Source organism: Tyto alba, unplaced genomic scaffold (genome assembly GCF_018691265.1).
Source record: "Tyto alba isolate M040663 unplaced genomic scaffold, T.alba_DEE_v4.0 Super-Scaffold_1, whole genome shotgun sequence".
NCBI lineage: Eukaryota > Metazoa > Chordata > Aves > Strigiformes > Tytonidae > Tyto > Tyto alba.
Genome location: NW_024881261.1, coordinates 32,193,584 through 32,218,482, shown reverse-complemented (window position 1 = coordinate 32,218,482; position 24,899 = coordinate 32,193,584). Strand labels below are relative to the sequence as shown.

At 39.7% G+C, this 24,899-nt stretch overlaps 1 long non-coding RNA gene across 1 annotated transcript; it reads left to right on the top strand.

Moving 5' to 3' along the window:
* Positions 1-21,563, top strand: LOC116961881. The gene is made up of 3 exons (XR_004407190.2): positions 1-68; positions 1,255-1,485; positions 20,544-21,563. It is a non-coding gene; the product is annotated as an uncharacterized LOC116961881 (long non-coding RNA).
* The last annotated feature ends 3,336 nt before the right edge of the window (positions 21,564-24,899 follow it).

Genomic DNA, 24,899 nt, shown 5'->3' with positions numbered 1-24,899 from the left:
AGTCACAGGTAACACTTATGAGGAAATAAAATAAAGGAAGCTCAAGTGGATAAGAAGAAAATCCCTAGGTATGTTAGATATAATTATGTAATCTCTATATAATTTTAAATTATATGAGTAAATACATTTTTATAGACTACAGATGTTGAACTATATGTCTGAAATATGTATCTTTAAAATAATCATATAAACACAAATAGAGCATGTTATTGGTTATTCTTAGGTGTTTATAAAATATAAAAATCATATGTATAGATGCATGAAAATAAGAAGATGTATACAGAAGAAGAGATATGTCATCAAGCTCTATGGGTGTACCGATTGATAATTATCTTGGATAAAAATTAATTTCTTCTACATGCAGGTCATTCCATAATTGCCCACTAGGAAGTACATTGCCAGAATAACAAGAACCGAGTAGCAGCAGGAAAACAATTACTGTGTCTTCCTGGACACAGATTTATCCCTGTGTCAGTCTGATATATAATTTAAGTGGTCTCACATTGCAAATATCTTAAAGCAGGTGCAAAACAAAGCTTCAAATAAGAGCCTCTTTTAGGCAGCTCCTAACACACCCAACCACAAACAATGAGATATTTGTTCAATTGCACTTGTTTTGAATGCCATTTTTCTGCTGTTGTATCAGCTGATGCACTGGCCAGAAAGGTAGACTCATATGTTATCTGTCTGCGGATGTGGAGGCATTAAGACAAGACTTAACGTGCATTTGAAAAGAAACTGCTGCTACATGAGGAGGATCTGAGCTCAACAGTGAGCAGCAGCTGATCCCAAAAGGCACCTTGTGCCATTTCTGCTCCCTGATGGGGAGTGTGTGAAGGCAGTGCCAGTGTGAATAGACCAGAGAGCAATTTAAAATACCTTCCCATGCAGATTTTGCACAGCAAAAGCCAGCTGCATAAATATTCATGGGAAGCAAATACAAAAAGTATTTGTGCAAAATGAATACATTTTAAAAGGGTTGTAAAATATTCATAGGAAATAATTCTAGCATGAACTTAGAATAGGGACCCAAGTCTGGAATTTACTGACAGATTTCTTCAGCTTTAAGCACCTGGTTGCAGTCAGATTGCAGATCCTCAAATTCCTGAGACAGGCCTAGGTCTTCAGCAGCTCAGATACGTGAATGAGGCTGGGAGCCTGGGTCGTCGGGGCTGAGCTAATACATGGAAGCGGGCTTGTGATATCAGTGTCTGCGTAGCTGACCTGTTGATGTGCTGCACCACTACTTTGCAGGGTCACACACTGCCAGCGCTGGAGAGAGACGCCGGTGCCCTCGAGAAGGCTGGAGCAACCGCAGCCCTGCAGACACGGCCGCCTCCTCTCTCGCACGCGGGCACGGAGGCTCCCTGGGCTGCAGGGGCTCTGGTAGCTGTCACTGACAGAAGCCATGGATGTGCAGCTACATCTGACAGCAGTCATCTTCTCACCCCAGCTGAGACAGAAGTGTACCCCACAGGAGGTTAGGTAAGCACAAGGAGACAAATTTCTCCGTGTTACATCTGGAGTTTAATGAGAGCCACCTAACTTAAAATTTCAAATATATGTTCCGTTGGCCTCTGCTTTCTTGCTTTGGTTTGCATTTAATAACAAGTTATGTTCTTAAACGGTTTGTGTATGCTCTCAGAAGTCTCAAGAAGTTTTCAGGGGTCAGAGATGAGGCAGGACTAGCAGATGGGAGATCTTTTGAGGGCTTCTGCAAGCACAAACTGATTCAGGCAGTCCTCTGACCTGAAAATGGTGAGAGGAAGGGACACTATTAGGAGCAAGTACCTATATGCTGCTTCTGTACTTTGTGGTGTGCAACCATAACCAGATCATAGGGACCTCTGGTCCAGCCTCATGGAGATACTCTGCTGGAAGCTCCTACACTCAATGTCAGCCTTGACAAGAGTGACATAAGGTAGGTGCTGCAATAAGTTGAAGTCAAAATGGTCAATGAAAGAAATGTGGAATTCCCTCAATAAGTAGAACAAATGGAAGACTATGAAAACAATTTTGCTATTAAAATGAGAATTTAGTCCCACAGTTAAACAATTTTTACATTAGAAATATAGCCCAAGCAGTAGACCTAACAGTAAGGCACTGTCGTGTTCGGTTGAAGAGTTACTGAACTGTACCACCTCTGGACTCCTCTCAGAATTATCTTTTAGTAAGATTAAGATTTACTGAGCCTTGCTTGTTTGAGATGAACAATGGCTTCCGCTCTATAGCTGGTTACTGAGGAGAAGGTATTCATTCCAAAGGTGAGGAAAGCAATCAATATCCGTTCCATTGGATATTGAGTTATCTCCATTTTAGACTTTTATTTCCATGAAAATGATGAAACAGAGTGTGTGTGTATGTAATATACCCAGTAAAGCTTCCAGCTGGATCAACAGTATTGAATGATGCTTTCAAGTCATGACAACAGCAGAGGTCACAGAGACTGTCTTTCTCAGACTTGTGTGTGGACTATCTCAGATGCACACGTGTACGACACCTGGGCAACACACCCGGCAGGCTCCAAGGAATAGAAAAAATAAAAGAGGCTGTGCTTTTAGCACAGTCCCCAACTAAGGCGTGGGGCATAGCTGATAAGCGAGAGGCATAAGACAGGGAAATGAAACAAAAGCGAAGGCTGGTGCTGGCAGCCGCAGCCCAGCTGTTCCTGTGCTGCGGGGAGGGATGAGGACAGAGTGCCCCAGCCTCTCCCCATGCTCAGGTGGCTTCCCAGCGGGCAGCTCCAGATGGAAACCCGGGCTCATCGCTACATACTGGCTGTGGGGCTTAAATGTGGATGAGCAACTGAGTGCAGTTAGACCTACACCATCACGGGCAGTGACAATCTGAGATCCAAAGCCTCCACGTCCTCTGTAGTAATTAACAGTATCACAAAGCATCCTGGTGATACATCTTCCTGAAAGGCACAGGCTTGGAATAGTCTTAATGTTCATTAATTTATTCGTGTGCCAGATGGCTACCCAAGCACCTGGGTTGATACCAGGAAAAGTCTACAGCAAACTTCAGTTGTCTGCAGGCTAAAGCCTCAACTTGGAGTGCTCCTGGGATGACTGGAAAAGGAGTACCCAGAGACACAGTTGTCTCATATTAGCACCCACTAGTCTAATACCATATGGCACCTTATGTTGAGATGTGCTGTAAACACAATTGCAGGAGTCTAAAAAATATTTAAGAAAGAAAAAAGCAGAGTAGGCCCAGCTGTTTCTCCGTACATCTTAGAGTTGTAAGTATTCCTTTTTCTCATCATTCCAACTGAATCTGCTCAGCTGCCCTTACAGTGAGTTTCATCTCTAAGTTTTTTCAAAGTTAGAAGCAAAAGTTCATTTGGCAATAATCGATGAATCACATATTATTTGAATTGTGTTAGTTGAGTGCTGCTATGGATGGCAGCTCAGCTGGGCTTCTATATAGTAGTAAAGAGATTGACTTTTCAGTGAAACTGGCATCATTGCAAAGCTCATGGTGAAGTATGGCATCTATGGCAAGTCAGCCTTTCCTGGCAAGGAAAAATTTAGTGAAAAGCAATTTCCAATTAAGAATTTCTTCTTTCCCACTCCTGATGAATTACAAAGTGAGGCTTCAAGTTTCTTTGTCCCTGACACCCACAAACACGTAGCTGCACAACCGCAACACTTACTCAAGTAATAGTTGAATAGATGGAGAGATAAGAGAACGAAGGTAGTAGTGGTTAAAAACATTATTCACATCACCTTTCAAAGAGATTTTTTTTCTTTTGGAGAACACTTGTTGTGCAGCAGGACACGTAGGTACCACTTCTAGACAAAAACTAATCAGCTTCAACATTGGTTTAACACTGACAAATTGCCAACTCCTGTGTATACCATCAGTCACTTCTTCTGATTCTTGTTGTGCACACACTAAAACCACCATTTTTCTTCCTCTTTTCAGTAACTCTTTCTATTCCTAGCATTAGCTGATCACAATAAAGGACAAAACCATAGCCACTGTAATGATGCGTTATACCTGCATTTAACCTGATAGAAGAGACACTCTGGAAGCAAGTAAGAGAAAACCTTGCTCTAGGATGGGTAATACCTTTTTTTTTAAAGAAATGCATCTTAAGCTCTGTATGGAGTTAATTAACAGCAACATCTTTTTCTTTTTTTCCCCCTCCTTTTTTTTTTTTTTTTCCTTCTCTCCTATTCCTGGAAGCATTCTCTTTATTTTTCTTGCAAGCCCTCTACATCTTGTCCCTTGCTTGTGATGGCTATATGGTATATGTGTCAATCAGCTATGCTGAGATATATTTAGTTGCAAGTAATTATGTTTGGCTAGATGAAATTGTACAGTTAATCTTAATTATGACCAGATGTGTTTCGATATAGCCTTTCAACCTTTGAATTGCCCAATATGCTATCACTCACATTTTTACTTTATCTCATTAATTGAGTCAGTAGGTAATCATAGGCAACTATCTTTAATATAACCATAATTAGAGAGATACTAACTAAGCTAAAAGACTACAGGCTAACAATCTCAGAATCCCGAAGGCCTGGCGATTTGAAAGGACTGGCTTATGGTCCTGAGTTACTCCAGTGGTGTAGATGTTACCTGTTACCTCCCAGCCAGCACAACCATCACAGCTACATTGAAATGAGTAGGTGGTTTTATCTGTGTCTTCATTTATGAGTCAGATGTAGCTGGGGACAAGAAATGACAGCTGAATATAGCACATGTCCCCATTCACTTGGGTGAAGACAATGCAGAGGAAGAGCTTTGCTTCACAGGTTAACTTTTGGTTCTCAATACAGTCCCAAGGACACTTATCCATGGTGCAGTCCATGTATCCGTGCTGGTCTTCAGGCTGTTGTTTTCCTTTTTCAGAATATCCCCTAGGGTACTAGGAGCAGGAAGATCCTTTGAAGAAGAGAGGAGCCAGGCTACTGAGACCTTTTCTCTGTCAATGCAAATAAGTTTTTGCCTTTTTCTTTTGTATGTCTCCCAACCACCTCTTTTCTAAACTTGGATTTCCTCTAGTAATGAAATATCCCACTGGTGGGGGAAAAGGCAAAAATTTTACTATTTCCCCTGGAGCCTTTGCTGAGTGGATGAAAGGTAATACCTTACCCAAGGGTTTATTGCCATGATTTATTTAATATAGCTACATAAAAAATTGATATTCCAACACCAAATTTTATGAAGAAGCGATAATTTATAAGGCATGTGTTTTGTTTATTAAAAAAAAATTAATAAAAGGAAGGCAAAAAGATCGTCATAATTCAGTGTATACTCATGGTCAGTCTGCTCTCCGCCACTGATACTGTGTTATCTCTTCCTTTTGTATGCCAAAGAGATTAGCACTGGAAACGATTACTAAAGTAAAACCATATTGTACATGTTTTTCATCTCCATATCAACCAGGATGTAAAAATGAAAAGGTGTCACAAAGCTTCCCATTCTTAGAGAAGACTTTAAATGCTGGAGGTAACACATTTTTGAAGTGTGTTGACCCAAAAGGGCAGGGAGAACAAGGTTTAAACTGAAGAGGTGGAAGAAAGGTGGGAGGAGGTGTGTGGAATGATGGTGTCAATTAAACGCTGGGTTAGGGAATGAAAAATGACATCACCTGTGTGTTTCTGACACCCACACCACCACATGGGGCTGAGAAATACAGCAAATTCAAACTTGGTGAAGTGAGAAAGTTAGGAGTGGATTTAAAGGGACAGCTTTGCCAAACGTGCTATTTTAGAGGGGAAGAAAGATAAAAATGAAATATTTTGCCTGTGTTGCATGTTTGATGCGCATCCAAAATGATTTTTGCCTTGCTCCTGAAATAGTAAACTGCTTTCCTTAGAGGTGATCATTCTTCCCACCCTTTTCATATTATTTTCTTTCCCTCCCACAATATCAAGCTCGTAAAAAAAAAAAAAAAAAAAAAAAAAAAAAAGGGAAGAAAAAAGCTTTGAATGAGTGAGTACTTCATCTTCGAGTGACTTTCATAAATGATAAATGGAAGGATTAGAGGTACACGCAGAGAAATTAGAGACTTGGACAGAAAGGACAGGAAGACAGTGGCATTTATTTAATTTCATGTGTACCGTGTCACATAAAAACCATCAAATGATCTCAGACTTGCATTGTGCTCATATTTCTCACTAAAAGCCAGTGATCTTTCTTGAGGGGGGTGAGGCTAAATCTCCCATGGAAGCATTGGAAGAATTATCCTCCATGTGAAGCTGGGCAATAGATTTTAGAAAGCAATTACTTGGCCAACAAGCCCAGCATTCACAGTTTGCCTTTGGATCCACTAGATATTCAAGCATTTTATAAACAAGATGGACAACAAACCTTTTTGTTTTTTTCTTTTGTCCTTTTTTCTTGGGTCCTAATCAACAGAAGCATTTAAGATCCTGGGTGAGCAAATGTGTCTAGGCCTTTAACACGGTGTTTATCAACATTTGGCTGTTACTGAGTGTGCGCAGACAGACTATCAGGGACAGGAGATGGGCAGAGGGTATCACCTCTATGCTAAAACTTTACAAGTAAGGTAGCTCTACCTTAGAACTGGCAATGATGAATAACAAGATGCCTGGATGTCCAGATGTTCTCCCAGTTGTGCCATCACTGCCCATGAGGAACAACAGAGAACAGGGAGTGCCCCATGCAGCCGCAAAAGCATTTGAAAATCCCGGTCCTCAATCTTAAAGAGAGAAAGAAAAAAGCCAATGATAATAATAACAACAGATAAAATGTAGTTTGTTCCAGTAGTATTGGTTTCCAAAATTAGAATAGGCTGCTTCTACGGTAGTAAAATCCCACTACAATAATAACAGTAAAAAAAAAATTCCCCAGGCTGCCGCTCTTTCCTTTTCCAAAGTGAATTTAATGATTCGGAAAGCGAGAGGCTCCGAGCAGAGCCAGGCACTGTGTGGGCAGCTGCCCTGCAGCCCTCCGTGTGCTCCGCTGCTCAGGCATCCCGCACCCACCCGGCAGCACCCCAGGGCGCCTGCTCACGCCACACTGCTCCCACCGCCCGGCCCCATGCCTGCCACATTTCCCCAACCCGGGCAGGACTCGCTGCTGCCCGCTGGCCCCAGCCTGCTTGCTAATTTGGAGCCAGCATAAAGGAGCTGTACAGCACTGTCTCGATGATTATCGCTGAAGGAAAGCAATTTGCCCCTCGGGAGGCGAGTCCTCCGAGCTCCTTTGCACAGTGCTCTCACCGAGCGGCTCCGGAAGCGCAGGATAACTGCACTAGCTTAATATGCAACCCAGCACTGTGTATTTTCATATTTAACGTGCAGAGCTAATTGCTTGCCTGCATTTTGATTACCTTCTCTTCCTGGAATTTGCTCTTGTGTGGCTAATCCTAGTGAACTTCAAAACATGAACTTGGTCGCTTTTATTTTTTTACTTCTGCAATTTGTGTCCGAGACCAACGTCAAAACGCTTTGTAAGGAGCAGGACTAATTTTCTAAAGATAGTTCAGAAAAAAAAAAAAATATTCCTTTACCGTTCTGTTCTCCTCTTTTTTTAACCTCGGGACCTTTACTTTTGTTGAACTGGAAGGTTACGCATTTGGTCTGGTCACAATTAACACTTCCACATTTAGCCTCCTGCCAGCAGCATCCTCAGTCTTGCCTACCTAATATTAGCTTCAAGAGTAGCTCACAGGTAAGTCTGTTTAAGAGAGAAGCTATTCTTAATTTCTGGGTGTAAATGTGAAGATTGTTCACTAACTACTTGCTTGTCTCAAACTGCTAAACCCAACCCACACAAATGCATTTTCCTCTAAGTGTCCCCACTTTCCTCTTTCTTCCCCAGTTTTCTTTTCCCATTATCCACCTCCCCAGCAATAATATGCAGTAGACTTATTTGTTTGCTTTTTTTGGCAATGTCTACTTTAAATGCCACCTTATTTAAAGATTAAAAAAAATTAAAAGAAAAATAGCCACAGAACAAACTAATCTCCCCTTCCAAATATAAAATAAAAGCTGTCTTATTTTTAGGCTTTGCACCAGCTCATGTGTCATTTTCATCATTTCTTTCTCTCTCGATGACTGAGAGGCAGTGAGAGGAGGCGAGAAAAAACTTTTTGTTCCCCCTAGAAAATACATATTCAGAGCTTTCCCTAACCTGATTTCTTTCTACATTAAATCATCCATAGCCAAAGCTAAAATAGAACCTCAATAACCCGATATTTTTGTCAGCTTTCAGTAAAATGTGTATCGGTGATTAGACTAATATAATACCCTCAGCGACATGATACACGGAGACTGTAATTTTTAATGTTGTAAATCATTAGATTTGCAGTACATGGCAGCAAACTAAGGGAAGAAGGGTTTCCAGAGATGGTTGACAGCAAGCTTTGAATTAGAGCAATTCCTTTATAAATGAACTGTCCCTTTACCCTGGCAGCAAAGGGGAAGTACTGGTGCAATAATTGCTTTGGGGCAGTAGTGGGCCCATTCGGTACCTTGTGTAAGTCATGCAGGACCTGACTCCAGCTCACTTGGATCAACAGCAAAAGTCCCAGTGACTTCAAGGACAACAGACTCAGCCATTAACTCATTCAATTTCTTGTACCCTTCATGAATAAAAGGAATTTTTCTTTCCCTTTCATTTTCTCAATACCCTCCAGTAGGCAGGTACCAACACAAGATGAGCTTTGAGCTTCTGCTCTTGAGACTTAATTTGCCCCAAATGACAATGAATACCTTTATAATACTGCAGCATTTATGGCAGGTATCACCTCAGTAAACACAAGAGGTAATTCATTCTGATTTCTGTACATTTCTTCATATGTAGTTTTGTTAACCAATGTATTATGCTAGTGGAAACAGCTAATTGGGTTGCACAATTAAAAACAAACCAAAAGGTTCTTGTATCTTAAATATTTGACTTTCAGCTTAAACTGCCTGAAAAAAATTAATATTTAGTGCATACTACCATGACTGCTTTGTATCAAAAAGCCCTTTCAGTGTATAACTATAATCTGCTGAATTTCTCTAAACATATACCTACCCCAGGAGAACTAAGCGTGAATGTGGCCAATAAATGCTCTTGAAATCCATTCTCCTATCCTCTCAGCTGCAGCGAAGAGGGTTATTAAGGGAATATGCTTGCTGACGTACATTACAGTGATGTTATTTGTCTTTTGGGACCCTTGGCTGTTGATTAGAAGTTCCAAGTGTAACGAGCAAGCACAGCTGTAAGCAGCACAGCTCTGCTGTGCCGGCGGGTTTGTTACTACGCTCCTGGACACCAGCTCGAGATCCGACACCATGAACTGTAGTAAAGTATTGTTACTGCTTTAAGTCTGTTTGCTTGCCCTGGTAGTTAGCTATTTGCTGGCTATACCATAACCCCATCTCCTGCTTCTGCATTAGTCTTAACCCCCGAGAATCCAGCCTGATCTGCCCCTGAGCTTCTTGCTTGAACCTTTGTCCCAGCTTACTGCCAGCCCTACATGGGACTCTATGCTAGACATACACCACCTTCCTTCACAATCCTGCCCTTAAAAATCAAACTTTCCCTGTTTCTGTCAAAGACTGCTTGATGTCTCTACTTGATGAGCTGGAATAAATCCTTAGTCTTTCAGCATGCAGCTATCAATTAGCACTGGTGCTTAATCTGAATGTTTGAAAGTCTGATAGCTCTATTAATAGTAAAGAATCAGGCATCTAATTTCTGGATAATCTAAAATTCAATTTCAATTCCATTTGACTGTTCTGGGTTTCTATTTAAAATTATCATGCATAAGTGTCTTCTAAACTGTGTTTCTTTATCCTGATATCAAGTTTGGTGCAGGTTTGTTCAATGGATGGTCTGGATAAAATAGGGAATGCAATCATACTTCAAGTTCTGCTGCACACTGTGCTCACAACTAATGCAAGATCCAAAAAGACTGAGGAAAATGTCACTCCATTAAAAAAAAAAAAAAAAAAAAAAAAAAAAAAAAAAGAGTCCTGAGGAAAAAAGACAGAAAAGAGATGCAAAAGCAAGATGTCCTAACAGGTCTTTAGCAGGACTCCAGTACCGGACACTTAGAAGATTCAATTTTCATTCAAGAACTGCAGATTATCCTCCTAGCTTGTCAGCTCTTTTCAGGGCTTTACTCGACCCTGATCATCAGCCAGAGCTGGCTGAGGCCCAGTCTTCAGTACAGAGCAGCACAGAAGCTACATTTAGCTTCTTTTTTTACATGATACAATGCTTTTAAATCACATAAACAGCATTAGGACAGGAGTAGTACAGAGATGCACAAAAGCAAAAGGGTGCAAATCCCTTGCTTTTTCCCTCCTGGTCCTGATTTCCTACAGCAGCTTGGTAGTTTCCTATGTATTTTATGAGTAATAAATGTAAAGTCTCCGGTATACTGAGTTGGTAGTTAAGTATCGCCATGACTGCTGTATTCCTCCAAATTCCCTTCCCTTTACCCCTAGATGTTGAAAGTACATCTGTGCCACCCTGCATACTCTACCTGCAATGAAACCTAACCCAGGTATTCTCCACAAAGATTCAAGAGGATATAATTTATTCCCTGTGTTGTTACATAGCATGAATCTGAATTTAGGCCCTAATGAAAACACTTAAGAGGGATCAGTGAAGACCATCCTCAAATGAATTCATCCGATCATATTATTTCTTTTATTCAAGAAAACGTATCTCTGAATAGTTATCCATGCTATGTAAAACACTGAGCCTTTTCTGTCATTTGAATTTATACATTCATGGTCCTTTAGAAGTCTTTTCTTCATAATACGAAGGAGGTAGTTTCCTTTCCTTTGAGAAAAAGAAAATAAGTGGCTGGATAGATGATAAGAACTAAATAATGTGCCTAGTTGTAATAGTAACCTGTTCCTTTAGGCAACTTCAGGTGCAGTATAACATTGTCTCTCGGCTGTTTTTTTCCTTTAATACTCACTATTTATTATTTTATGAAAGTCTCATCACAATTAGAAATTCCAGTTCTCATTCATTATCACTTAGTGCACACGATAATGTTAATGGCAACAGGACAGAGCAAACAAACATCCTGCTTGTAGAATTATAACACCTTCTGTGTGTAGTATCATTCTTCTCATTCTGGTGGATATTTTAATATCCACTATAGTTTGCATTAAAAAAAAAACAACCAAACAAACAAATAAATCAAAAAGCCAAAACCAAACCAACCAAAACAAACAAAAAAACCAGTGCACTGACAAATATATCTGTAGTATGGCTCTTGTACATTGTATCATGTAAAAAAAAAAAAAGTTACATTCACCTTATTAGAGAAGACACTGTGTCTCTAAAAGCTAAAATACAGATTTAAAAGAATGTCTTCAAAAATATTACATTAAAAGTGAAAAATGCTGAGGGTGAACAAACTCTTTTGTAAATTCCTATATTTATGCATCCTTCTGTGAACATATTCACTCCCTCATCACGGACTGGATGTGTTCCTTTGATGTGCACTGTTCTGGACATAATGCCATAGAAACTGATAAAGATAAATGGTGATAAAGAAACAGAAGCAAAGATAGAAAAACTATGAAGGATAAGGAGTTTCTATCCAAAATAGGGACCTGACTTTTAAAGATAACTATATCTAATATAGATCAATAAAAGAGTAAATTAGATTTGATTCAGGTCCTGAAGTGGCTCTATGGGACTTTGGTCTTACTTAGCTGACTCCTGTGTGAATCTGAGGAAGGTGGAACAGGCTGTTTGCGTGAATGAGCAGCTCTGAGTCAAACCGAGGGCATCGGCTGCACGTACTGCTCTGTTTCTGTAGCCAGTACTGGCACATGGGAAAAAGTGCACACTGGATCCTCAGGAAATGCAGAAACCCAGAAGGACCACATGGGTGTGTGGGACCAGGACTGTCCACAAAAAAATCTTGACATGTTCTACAAGGACAGGACTTTTGCAAACCAACAACCAGGGCTGTGCCAGGACTAAACCCAACTGCTGTGAAAAGACTGTAAGAGAGTCCTTTGCTATAATTGTGACAATACAAATTGATCTGGTTTATTGTATAAACTATTTTTTTTTCCTCTCAGATGATATTCAGGAATTATACACCCATGAAATAGATGACTATATTTCATTAATCTTGAAACACCTCTACACTTAGCTCTGCCCTATAAGTAATAGCTCATTCATCTGATCAAGCACATTAGCATTTGGAGCAAATCCAGAACTACAAGATCACAATCCACACTTGGGCAATAACTCACATCTTGGTAAACCCCTTGCCCATGCTAAGAATCCATCCAGAAGCATAACTGTCTAAACAAACACACTAAATAGAATTTATTCATTTTGAACATAATTTAACATTCCAGTATTTAACCATTTTTCAAGTAAAACATTTCTCTCTACAGTAATTAAATAACAATATTTTCAGACTCAGATGTATATGAGGAACAGTGCAAAGGTCAGTCTCCATAATAATTTTGCTTTAAGATACAGGCCAAAAAAAATATACATTTATTTTAGAGAGCCTGAAAGAATAGCATATATATTTAGGTCTCACATATATTAAAAAAGTAAAAAGAGAGAAGACTAATCTCATTTATTTAAAGAATCAAAGATAGGTCGAATTTTAAACTCATTCAAAGACAGATTTTTAGAATTCAATGTTTAAGGCTTTTATCTTTTTAAAGATAAATGTCTATGATATAATTACTTACTAGAAAAGGAAGGCTCTTAAACACTTTGCCTATATCACAGTTCTCACAAAACAACAAAAAAAAAAAAAGTAACACTAAAAGTCAATGTTGCCCAGAAAACACATTTCTATAAATTGTATATATTTCTCCACCCTGGATTGGCATTTCTGTCATGCAGTTGACATGCTCTTGCTATGGAAAAATGAAAAGTCAAAACAATGTCTCTTTAAAATAGAAATTTTTTAACAGTTTCAAATAAGATTGAGTTTGGACTTACTCAAGAACTTTCAATAAGAAGGTTCAAAAGCAGATATTTGTCACAAAATACTCCAGAGAACTGGTATAATTTTATTACCTAGAGAGGCATCTTCAGGGCAGGAGCTCTTCATTCTTGCTGTCTCAGTTTTCTGACCTCTCAACGGGGAAAGTAATTTTCAACCATCAGGATGTTTTTAATGAGAAACGTGAAAAACAGCATTACTGTGAGAGAAAAATCAGGTTTTGGAAAAACAAGCACTGATACAACATTTAAAACTAAGTCTATATAAAGACTCTAATCCTCAGATTCATTAGCCATCTGTATTCACAAGTCCGAAAGAATGGTATTTACCTCTGACATACAGTTTGAGTTGAAAATTGGAAAGATAAACTTTTAATCAAGTGCATGGAATAAGAAAGGTGTAGTAATAAACAGGCAAGGTTACAGAAAAAAGAAAATAGTTCAACAGAATTTTCAGCAGTCATTTTTTCCCCAAAGTTTTCTGAAAAGCTGCACCTAATTTTATCTCCAGAGACCGGTAGTGTTTACCACTGGTTGATTTCTGATATTACCTATATCAAAATTTCCCAGATTGTCTAAAAATACCAGTTGTATAACTTGATGTCAGCTAATGTAATTACATCCATAGAAACAGAGTTTTCTATTAATTTATATTGCGGTCTTCAACTCCATTTTTATCCTTAACCAGCAGCAGTAGATGCTTGGATCCAGAAAGAGTAAAGACTCTCTTTAAAAACTGTACGTGTAATTTCTCAGCTGTAAAGAGGTAAGTATACGCACAATACACACATACCTTTACAATTTTTTTTTTTCCCTCTATGGAGAGATTGGAACCCACTTGCAATGCTTTGATTCCAGAGCCCTCCTACTTTTATCTCCTCGTAGACACTGACAAAGAGACTTTGATCCCCTTGGTCCACAGTGACTGAAGCGTGCAATTCATTGACCTAACTGGAGTGAATTATATAATGAATAGTCAACACAGTATTAGTTTTGTAGGACCAAGATGGCTTTTTCCATATGGTAAAAGAGAAGCACAATTTTAGCAGGCTTAAATTAAAGATGAGATAGCAATACGGGTAAGGGTTATTAAGAGACAAGTGGTCTTTTTGATTATAGTGTCTCTGTTTAGGCTAAGAGAAGCCCAATTCCATAATGTATTCAGACATTTGATAGAAGTTTTCAGGGAAAATTTTACACCTAGGTTCCTGGCTTTCCATGAGGGTGAACCAACTTACCTTTTTTTAACTTTCTAAAATAATTATTTCTACTTTTAGAATGGCCTTATAATGCGTCCAGTGTAGTCTGTTTCATGTATTGAAGAGCAATAGCAAAATTACACTGCTGCTGTACAGCGTATCTGATGACAGGAGAGTTAGGTTGACATCATCCAAGAGTTTTAAATATACACATACACATGTATGTATACATACATACAAATTATTAACATAAATAACAAAAAAAGGTATTGTAACAGTTGATCTGACCTGTGGTCAAATTATCTGTTGGCTAGCCTCACCACATATCAAACAACTCACTTTTACTCTTTAGCAAGAGTTGCTTGACAGAAGAGAGCAGTGATAAAACACTGGAAGAGAAGTAACTGAAAATTCTCTGGCTTTGCAAGCAGTTAAAATTTTGCTATTGTACCAAAATAGGATTAAAAAAAATATATAGCCTGGAATAAAAGACCAAACCACTATGATCTTGATATACGCCATTTAAAATTCATCTGATTCCCCCTGCTTTTTCTCATAAATCAAAACTGAATACACAGATCCCAGGGTTGAGGAGCAGGTGGTAAAACAGCCTAAAAATATCTTTTCTATACTTCAGCAGAGAACTAATTTCATGTTGAAAAGAATGGGTCATTTTTACTGCTAGTTTAGCCACATGGCTCCCAGGTACCAATTTTGTAAAGTATTATCCATTTTTGCTGTGGGTCATTTGTTTCCTTGAGAAAATTTCCTTGAGACTTACAGATCTGATACGCATGGCTTTTTCCAGCTATGCTTTTGAGCATATAATGATGATTGGACAGGTTATCTTTCCTTTAATCTGCAGAAGACGTGACAGAATGCAGAAATTTTATCTTCTGTAATATAAAATAACTTTCCAATCACAGCACCTGAAAGAGATACAGGCATTGATACCCTGTAATTTGTCCATTTCCCACATTCCTCTAGGCCAGCTGTAACTGCTAAAACCAATGCTGCCAGGCACAGATATTGTCTTAGAAACAGATGTACATAGTTGGAGATTTTTCTGCAGAAGAGCCGATAGCTTTGAGCTTGAACAGAAAACACTATTTCCTTTGTTAACCTCGATAGTAGTTTCTATCCCAATTACGTAAAATAATTTGGTTTTCCTAATTCTTGAATATCTGTTCTACATCTCAATGCACAGGTACCCAGATTTCTAGCCCTATGTACTGCGTATCAAAAACTTAATGATATCAAATGTAGCAAATCATGTACACCTGAGAGCCAGTAGATGAGACTTGGATGTCACCAAGTCATGGGTGCCACTGAGACCACAGACTAAGCCGTGAAACAAGAGCCCTGATGTTACCACCACAGAAGTCCCTCGGGGACAGCCCAAACCAGAAATCTCAGATGGATGAAAACTATCAGGTTTTCTACTTTTCTATCTATATTTCTATCTAGATGTGTAAGCATGTATGTACACAGTGAGAGAGAGGGGTGGCTGCTGCATAGGAGGAGCCATTTGCTGAGCTATTGCCAAGGCAGGGCGGTGCAATCCTGGTATCAAGGACAGGGCCTAAGATTTAAATTCTTCTTTGTCATGGGAAGGCCTTGCTTAATCCTCAGACATGGGAAGGAACAAAAAAAAAAAAAATACAAAACCAAAAACCCCTAACAAAACAAGAGAGAGAGCAAAGGAAAGCAGTGCAAAGTTGTGCAAGGCTGAGCAGCTATTCTGCTTCCATGATCAGTGTGTTCAGTCACACAGCATTGGAGAATTAAATAATATCCAGTATGCTGAGTGAACCGTATAGAAATTCATATCAAGCTTATTATACAATATCAGACATGGTACATCACCATGTAAGGAAATGTATTTGAGCTCCATGAAGGCTGATGCCTTATGTTTTTTTAATAAAGTTGAGGACAGATTACAAATCTTTGCTTTCAGCCCAAGGTTGCAGTGGATGGAAGCTATTTCCTTTGACGTACTGAATAATTTGCCTTTTTTGAAGTTACGATAACACAAAAAACTTTGAATACCACATAGTATGAAGTGGTAAAGCATTAAATTATGGCGTCTGAAAGAAAATGATGTTGAACATATAAGAAATAGGTTACTAGGACTAAACGGACCAACACGATTAAGTCCAAAATGCCCACACGGTACCAGCCTCAAGGAAAGAGTAGACTGGATGGTTGCTCCTTTAATTACGACTTCTTGGAAAGTTTTAACAATTTAACGCAGCGCTCCTGGTTCCCCTATGCTCTTGAAAAAGAAAAAAACAAACCAAACCCAAAACCAAAACAAAGCAAAGTGGATTTCCATCCTTATTCTTAATGCTACAAAAGTATTAACATTGCATATATCACATATATCACAGTCTTAAGGACAGCAATTGCTGGTGACACTCTGGGTAACGGTCTATATTTTTGCGATAAAGCAAACCCTTACAGAGCTAACTCAAGATCTGACTCATCTACATCTTCTTCTAGTAGTGCTCTTCAGCTATCAGGTACTTCCATGTCTGCCATGCTCTAGCCCCTGAGGCCAACTGGCTCTGGCACAGGATGGGTGACACAGCTCCCTCCTCATTTCAGAACAAGCACACTCAGCAGCGAGGAGGGATGCTGCATGGGCTCACTTGCACGGGACAGGCAGGAACCTGGAAGGAGCCCACTGCAGAACACCCTCCATCTAAATAGTGGACAAGTAAGACAAGTGAGGCTGTGAATCAGGGACTCGGCTGTTAGCCCACTGAAGTTAGTGGAAATTTATTAATTGACTCCAGGAAGCTCGGAATGTCACATTAGTATTGGGATAAAGGCAAGCAGGATGCAAGTTAACAGGAATAATATGGTGTAGTTACTCACTAAAGTCTACTGATCCCTTGAGGCTCCAACTATTTTGAGACATTTGGTACAAGTTGGAGCCAGTCTATCTGAAGCACACAAAGCTTAGAGGCACAAACTCCTTTTTAGGCAACTGTTTTGTTTTGGGGTTTTGCTTTTTAAATATTGCATATGCTTCAATTTAATTTCAGCCAGTGTTGATTGTGTAACTAACTTCTCTTAAGAGAGCTTTTGGATACTGCAAAAAAAGACTTCCTAGAAGCAGCTTTCAGAAAGCATTTTAAAAATCTTTATCTCACTGGCCCTAGCATCCTCCCACCACAAAGCTTTCCAAACACAAATATGTGCATTTTTATGGTGTCTCAGAATAGGCATATCAGCCTTGAGGGCTGGTTCCTCACAGTGTTGAGGAGGCTGTACAGCAGATGTAGGCAACTAAATCAAGCCAGTTGATCCCCTGTACAGTGTCATGGCTATAAAATCCTCCATGAGGAGCAATGTGGAAAGCAGTTGTATTTGTGCATTCATCATGTATGCTATGACAAATGACAGTTTTATGGTTAAATGCACTTGAATGGAAGGTTAAGGTTCACCTCCCTTCTCTGCCCTAGACTTCATATATCACCTCAGGTAAAACTAAGAGCCAAATAATACTTTAAACAACAGATTTCATTTCCCTTGCCTTGTATTTCCAACACGGGTGTAATAGCAATTCTTCCCAACTTTGTCTCTTTAGATTAGGCACGTATGCCTGGAGGTTTGCTTGGGGCTTGGAGCAATGGGAAGCCTGAAGTCAGGCAGGGACAATGAAAGCTGTAGCAAAAGAAAAACCAACAGTACATAATGCAGGCAATAAATGAGCTCAGTGCTAGCTCCAGTGAGAGACAGTGTTATGCTGTCCCTTTCTGATGCTGTGCATTTCCCCTGAGTCAGCTGTCGTTTGCTGAGAGCTCCTACAAGAAGTCAGGCCCTTATGCTTTTCCACAGTTGTATCAGGAGCCATAAGATTTAATTAAGCCACTGACAGTTCTATGGCATTAGCCAGACAGATTTTATTCTCTTGTTTAAATATGTGAGTTTCAAAATACTCATAAATCTGTGAGGAGTAAAGTACACATATGCTACGCATAAAACTAGGAACTTGCAATAGCCAGAAAGCTTATTAAGGTTAAATTAACTGAAGTTGAAAAATAAGTAAACCAAAATGCTTACATCATTCTTGAAATAAACCCTAAGGTAAGAATCTGAATGTCTATGAAAATCAGAAGGCAGTAAAATGATGGGGATTTTTTTTTTCCGGTTGACAGCTTAGCACCTTAAGAACCTGTTTGTGTCTCCTCCCCGTCGCCTTTGCACATTATGAACAAATACATTTCTCAGTTTTTGTGGTCCATAGTTTCCTTAGTCTGCCATGTTTATATCCCTTGTAATTTTTGGCAAAGGTTCAACAGAATATAAATCTCAAGAGTCCAGATAGTAATGGATTATAACATATGCTTCCCCCTTTCATTTGCCACAATGCCATAAATATTTCAACAGAAATATCAAGATATAGGTAACCCCAAGAGGAAATATATCCCCAAAAACAAATGGAGGTTTTGGAAAGATGGCATGGCCTCTCGAGGAAAGGAGGAAAGAAAACTGGAAACTCAGTTTAGGGCCACCATGCAGAATCAGAGAGTGAAAGCAGCTGTTTGGAATTTGGGGCAACAGGGAGATAAATTCAGTGAAAGACAGACAACGTCAGACGACACTCTTGGACGGGTGTGTGGATTCCCATACAGCCAGCTGCCCAGAGTCCTGCAGGCTGAGGACAAACTTTTGGGAAAGCGCCCTGCAGGGACGCTCTCGGCAGGTCTTGCCGCCGCTGGGCAGCCCGGGAGAGCTCTCTGCCTCGGCAGTCAAGCGCAGCCATCACCCCGGTGCTGATCCATCAGTATCTCCAAAATGGATCGGAGAGGAGGGAAACAAAAGGTGACCTCGGTGAGTATGTGTAGCTTACCCTCAATCTCAGGGTTTTCCCAGCTGAACAGACAAAGCACATTTACATTTATTTTTGACTCGTATCTGCTGTAAGGAAAACAAGCATTTTACATCCCCCCCAGAAAAGGAAGAACTGTGTAGGTTAATGCAAGAAGAACGGCTGGGAACAGTGACATTTCTTGGAGCTACTCATTTCTCTAAGGATAAAATCATTTCTGAATTTAAGTGTGCGGGTTTTTTCCAGCACAGTGAAAGATAAGATGGATGCTAGGTAATGATTACACTGAGGCTAGGCTCCAATAACGTGATTGTGGGCATGATGGAAGCTATATAATGCAGAGATACTGCACGTGATTTATAGGTTGTGAAAAGAGAAGGGGTTTTGCAGAGTTCTGTACATTTAGCTCTGTGTACTAAAAGGATTTATTTAACAGGCTGGTTGGTATACTTTAAACAGATAATATTGTACCTTGAAAGCACTGTGCTATCCTTGTCTACTTAAATATATTGAAACTATGCTTGTAACTACTCCTTGTAACTCCCATCCTAGAGAGGGATTTCAGAGGCCTTGTGTGTTCATTCTGCATGCACAACGCTCAAGCAGATTTTGCTGCTTTACTGCTAAGAGTTAACCAAGAGCCACATTTCTCCACTACTAGTAGTAGCTACACTTTGGCATATTAAATAGGAATCAGAGGGAAACAAAAATCACATTCATAATGAAAACATACAGTGTCTTCAACTAAGAGTACTTACCAGAAGAATAATAATAGAAGACATACAACATAGAGGTGTAGTGAAGGCAAAAGAAAGATATATTCTTGCTAGAAAAGATTGTAAGAAACAATCTGGGCATTGATAATCTACGTCATAAACAATTTAGGGGAGGAGAGAGTCCTGAGTCAGTATTTCCCATGTTTTTTTCTCTGCTGAAGTCCCCTAGTAGTCTAATAATTCCTGCGTGGCTCATACCCATCTCCAGCATGTGCTTCCATTTCTTCTTTTGTCTGTTTTTTTCCATTTGTTTTTTTTCTTTATGTCTGTTTTTATCCTCTCTCATGCTTTCATTCTTCTTCCTCCATCTCCTCCCTATGTACATTTATTTTGTTGCTGGCAATTCTCTTGTTCCCTTCTCCAGAATATTTATTTTGCCAGGTATTTTCCCCCCTCCTGTGTTTCTTCAGAGATGCTGGAGATGTAAACAGTCCTGATAAAATTCAGGGCTGAACAGCTTATTGCGAGGAAGAGAGTGAAAAAAAAAAAAGCTGGAGAGAGGAGGAACAGCTACCTGCAATCTCAGCTTCTCAGCCCCTCCATATCAGATACTTCTGAGGGAACATGTCCTGGGGCAAGGAGAAAAGAAGAGTGCACTGTGAGGGGGGAGGAAGGATGCAAGAAGCCCACACTGAGGTCCATACCTAGATCTGGGAGCTTTTCACAGATACAAATTGTAAACTACCCAGGAGTGGGCTCCTGGTAAAAAGAGGCAGTAGCGGCCCAGGTTGAGGATTTGGAGCATTTGGAGCATTTTTCAGACATACCTCTCTTCAAGCTAATTATTTCACATTTTTCATCCAGAGATGAAGGTCACTTGATGCATTGAACTATCATCGAGGGATTTTGGAGCTTGGAGAGACAATTGCACCGTTATGAATATCAGCTTTGATTCTTCCCAATTATACTAAGAAGCCCTAAGGGATCCTTAAAGAAACAAAACTTGCCAAATTTGTAGGGGACTCTATCATTCAGAGGCCCTGACAGGAGCCAGCTGAATCCAGCCGTCATATATGATCCAGGATCAATCAGCCAGAACTCATCCAGAGAACGAAGCAAGCCCCTAGAAAACTCCTACAAAGCAGAAATTGCCAACAAACCATCTTCTCTTTCAGCTCTTCAGCTCATCAATATTTCCAAGGCTTTAAGAGTTATCCCACTTTAATAAAAATGCAAAGTTATTAATAGAAATTTCCATGTGGAAATTCTTTGTACTGATTCAATTTCTTAAGCCAATAGCTTTAATAGAGTCTTAAGGAGAGCAGGTATAGCTTGATCAATCTAGGTCTTGTATTTTTCAGAACAGAAATGATGCGAAGTGTAGAAAAACATTTTTTTCTTCGGAGAATCTGTTCCTGTGGCCAGACCCAGGCAGTGCAAGTGTGACTGCATTTATGCAGGTAGTTGCTGATGTCAAAACCCACTAGTGTCCTCAAGGTGGATCTTAAAGCAGAATGTACTTGTACCACTATCCACTGGCTGTTGACAGCTCTGTGGTGTCATGCTGTTGTAACAATGGATGAAGAAAAATACTCAGTACTGATCTGCAGTGAAATGGTTATTTTTTGTGAGTTTGACTACATATTTGTCATGTGGCAATTTGACTGGAAATTAATAGGATTACTTTTCACTGGCTGAGGTTAATGGCATTACCTGCTTGGCTTTTATAAAATTTCCATAATTTAGTAATATTTATCTAAGTCACCGTAAAAGTATAGAAATTGATAGTAAAATCATGGACAGCTGGGTAGAGGATGAAATGAAATAAAGTAAACCAAACCCACGCTCTTATGAAAACACAAATGCCAAATTAAGTTTCTTAGGTTAACAGTTTAAATAATCCAATTTAACAATAATAAAGATACTTGAGACTTGATTTTATACTGTATGAGTGTGCAGAGGAGAACATCTACTGAGAGGTAGATAGCCCGGGCCCAACAGGGATGCCAAGGGAATGAGCAGCTTGGACCGCTGCATCTTCCCATACTCATTTCACATATTCCTAATAGTTTTAACTGAAAATTTCACTACAGTATATTACCTTGGCACAACTAATTTTTGTCCTGGATAATTACTAAGGGATAACATTTATAACAGATAAGTATATAGACAGTAAAGGGGGGGGTGGGGGGAGCAGGGGAGGCCTTAAGGCTTTGTTAAACAAAGAAGCAACACTGAAGCATTAGGTAACTGAAAGATTTTGGTTTCAAATGAACCTGGCTATGGCAAACACGGCCCCTACGACCAGACAAGATAAAATGAAGTTTCCACAAGCCAGTGTACAAGCAGCTGTTGGCCAGACTTGGCGCTTTCTTTCCACAGACTGTTTGGTGTCTGAGATGCTGAAACTGGCAACATGAGAGCAGGGGAGGGGACACTGGAAAAGGAAACTCAGCCTGGATAGCATTCAAATGTGGAAAAGGTGGCAGCTAATCTGCAATAGGAGAGATGGTATGAGGCACACCTTCCTCTCTCCTCGTCCCGGGTGGTGGCCATGAGCACCGCACTGCCGGGCCGTGCGTGGCCCCTGCCAGCTGCACCCAGTGCATCCTTCCCATCCCCGAGATTGCACCTGGGGGCGGGGGGGATAACTCATTTACACAGCCCGTAATTCAACCAGATAATTCAGCTCTGTGCGTAAGCCACTGTAAGACCTAGCACCCGCAACTGGAGATTCCTTGAGACAAGGATAAAGTCTGTCTTTCTATTTCTCATGTAACTACAGAAAATCAATACAGTTTTAAATAATATCTTACTAATAAGATGACTGTGTGTGATTTTTCTCAGCTTTGACTACCTTGATTGTCATTGTCTCATGGCTAACACAGGCCTGATAATTTTCAATATTTCTAATTGGTTTCTGTTATACACAGAGAGCTAGATGCTATTTTAGCTTGCAGGTTTGTACCACTGTCTCATGATTAAATCTCTGTATGAAAGTGATGATTCAGAAAATTCATGTCAAAAGTATTATTTAGAAGTAGATTCCATCTAAAAGTGCTTGCTTATTATTTGTCCCTTTGTTTCCTTTGGATATTGGCTAGTCCATTAAATACAATACCTACAGGTTTTAAATAGTGATGCCACTTTGTGAATTTTATTTAATGGCTGTTTCAGACTGTTTCTTCAATGCATATAAATCTTCCATTCACATAAGCAGAATCAAAAAGGAAGAAATTTCTTTTCAAAGTTTGAGAGCTTTGTTTCACAAATGTACAGTATGTGGCTGTGGCCAGGAAACTAAAGTCAGAGAAATATGAACAAAATTCTTATATGACATGCATCAAAAGATTTCAGGAGTTGTTCTAAAAAGCAAAATAACCAACTATGACTGTCACCTAGAGAGATGCAATTTCCAAAGATCCTTGGCTCTTCTTGCCATGTGTAAACGTTTTATACCTTTTTCCCTATTTTCATGTAGCTATTACACTCTCCATCTGTTGCTGTTTACGTTTAATATGCCAAAAATAGAGACATATTATGGGATGCTTGAGATTTTGTACATGTAAAAGATCTATTTGTATCCTGGATAGAAGAATGCCCTCATGGGAAGGTTTACTCTAGTGGGCAAACATTAGCAGAGGGAGTATTTCATCATGCATTTGTTTCAAAGTGAGAGAACAAAAAAAAAATCCTAGATTTATAGCCTTGGAAAACCTTATGTGTTCATTCAGGGGGAAAAAACAGAAAGAGAAAAAGAAAACAAGAAAGGGAAGTTAATAGATAAAGGTACTTCATACAGACACCTACATCAATTACCAATATATGAAACCATTCTAATATTCTCCTTTGTACAAGTAATTTCACCAACATCAGTGGAGTTAGTTACTCAAGTTACTCTCACGAAGAAGATTCTACTATGAGCGCTTTAGACTTGGACCCTTTGAGTCTGTCTCCTGAGGACTTACGACAGATTTACAACAAAGGGAAGGTTGCAAGTGTTGACTTGCTGGGGAAAAAAAAAAAAAAAACACACACACATATTTATATTGTTGCATAAATGTTATAAAAAATACAGTCAACTGCAGCTCTAGATCTATGCCATCTGAAGAATTCCTAAGCTGCAGCATCACGAGAAAAAGAGTAGTGATACCAAAATTTAGGGATGTCTGCTATTTCCTATCATTGGATTGTACATTCAGGGCTCATATTATGGCTGAACTCCTAGAGTTCAAGATGCAATTTTCCTTTCTTAGGCTAAATTAATCAGGCTAACTTTAAGAAAATAATACTATCTTTCATAACTATTTTATCGAGAGATTTTATATCTTTCAGGATTTTGAAGAAGGAATAGAAATATAGTACTGTGCTTGGACTTCTTCATGGGAATAGATGATATATATGCTGTCAGGTGTTCCAGGGTTTGGTCTATGGGACTTTCCTGGCAAGTGCCAAGCTGGAAGAGCATCTCCTCCTCTTCCTGCGGGAATTCAGACACCAGTGAGAAGGAAAGGTAAGCCAGGAATGTTCATGTCAGGGAGACACACATTAATCACAAATAAACAGGACCTAGGAGATCGAAAAAGCCCCCCCTTTTCAAGACAAAGGGATAATGGAAAGGACAGAGATTGAAATTCAAAGGCAGGAAAGAGTGAGGGAGCACCTATGTTAGCATTTTAGTTCAAACTGCTGTTCTACCTCTGTAAATCCCTGCGTTTCAGTTTCCATCAGCGAGCAGTCTCAGGACAACCAAACTGGGTTTCTTTCAGATAAAGTTAAATTGAAAGGTGTGCTCTAGCTGGTCACCAGAGGACCAGACTAGAACTTGCTCAAAGCAAAATCTCCTAAAATGTGTACAGAGTGGATGTCAGCCACCAGCTGGTGCCTGCTGCAGTCCTTCAGACTGTACTCATTTGCTCGCACCAGCGTAGTCCAAGAGACCAGGACTTCCTGAGGTACAGGACCGAGACAAGTCCCAAGGTCTGCAGGCTGGGATTTTGCTCATTAAGGAACCTGGAAGGGTAATGCCTGGTAAAGTATCAGCATAACAACGCAGAGGCTTGATCCCTCTTCAGCCTGTGGAAAATAATATAGTAGAGGAACTGGAGTGAAAGGGAAGAGCTGGTGACCTGGTAGAAACGTGAATAGGGAACTGGAGGGGAAGGATGAAAGTGGAGAGAACTCAGACATTATAGGTTGAAACTGTGCATATGCTTTATG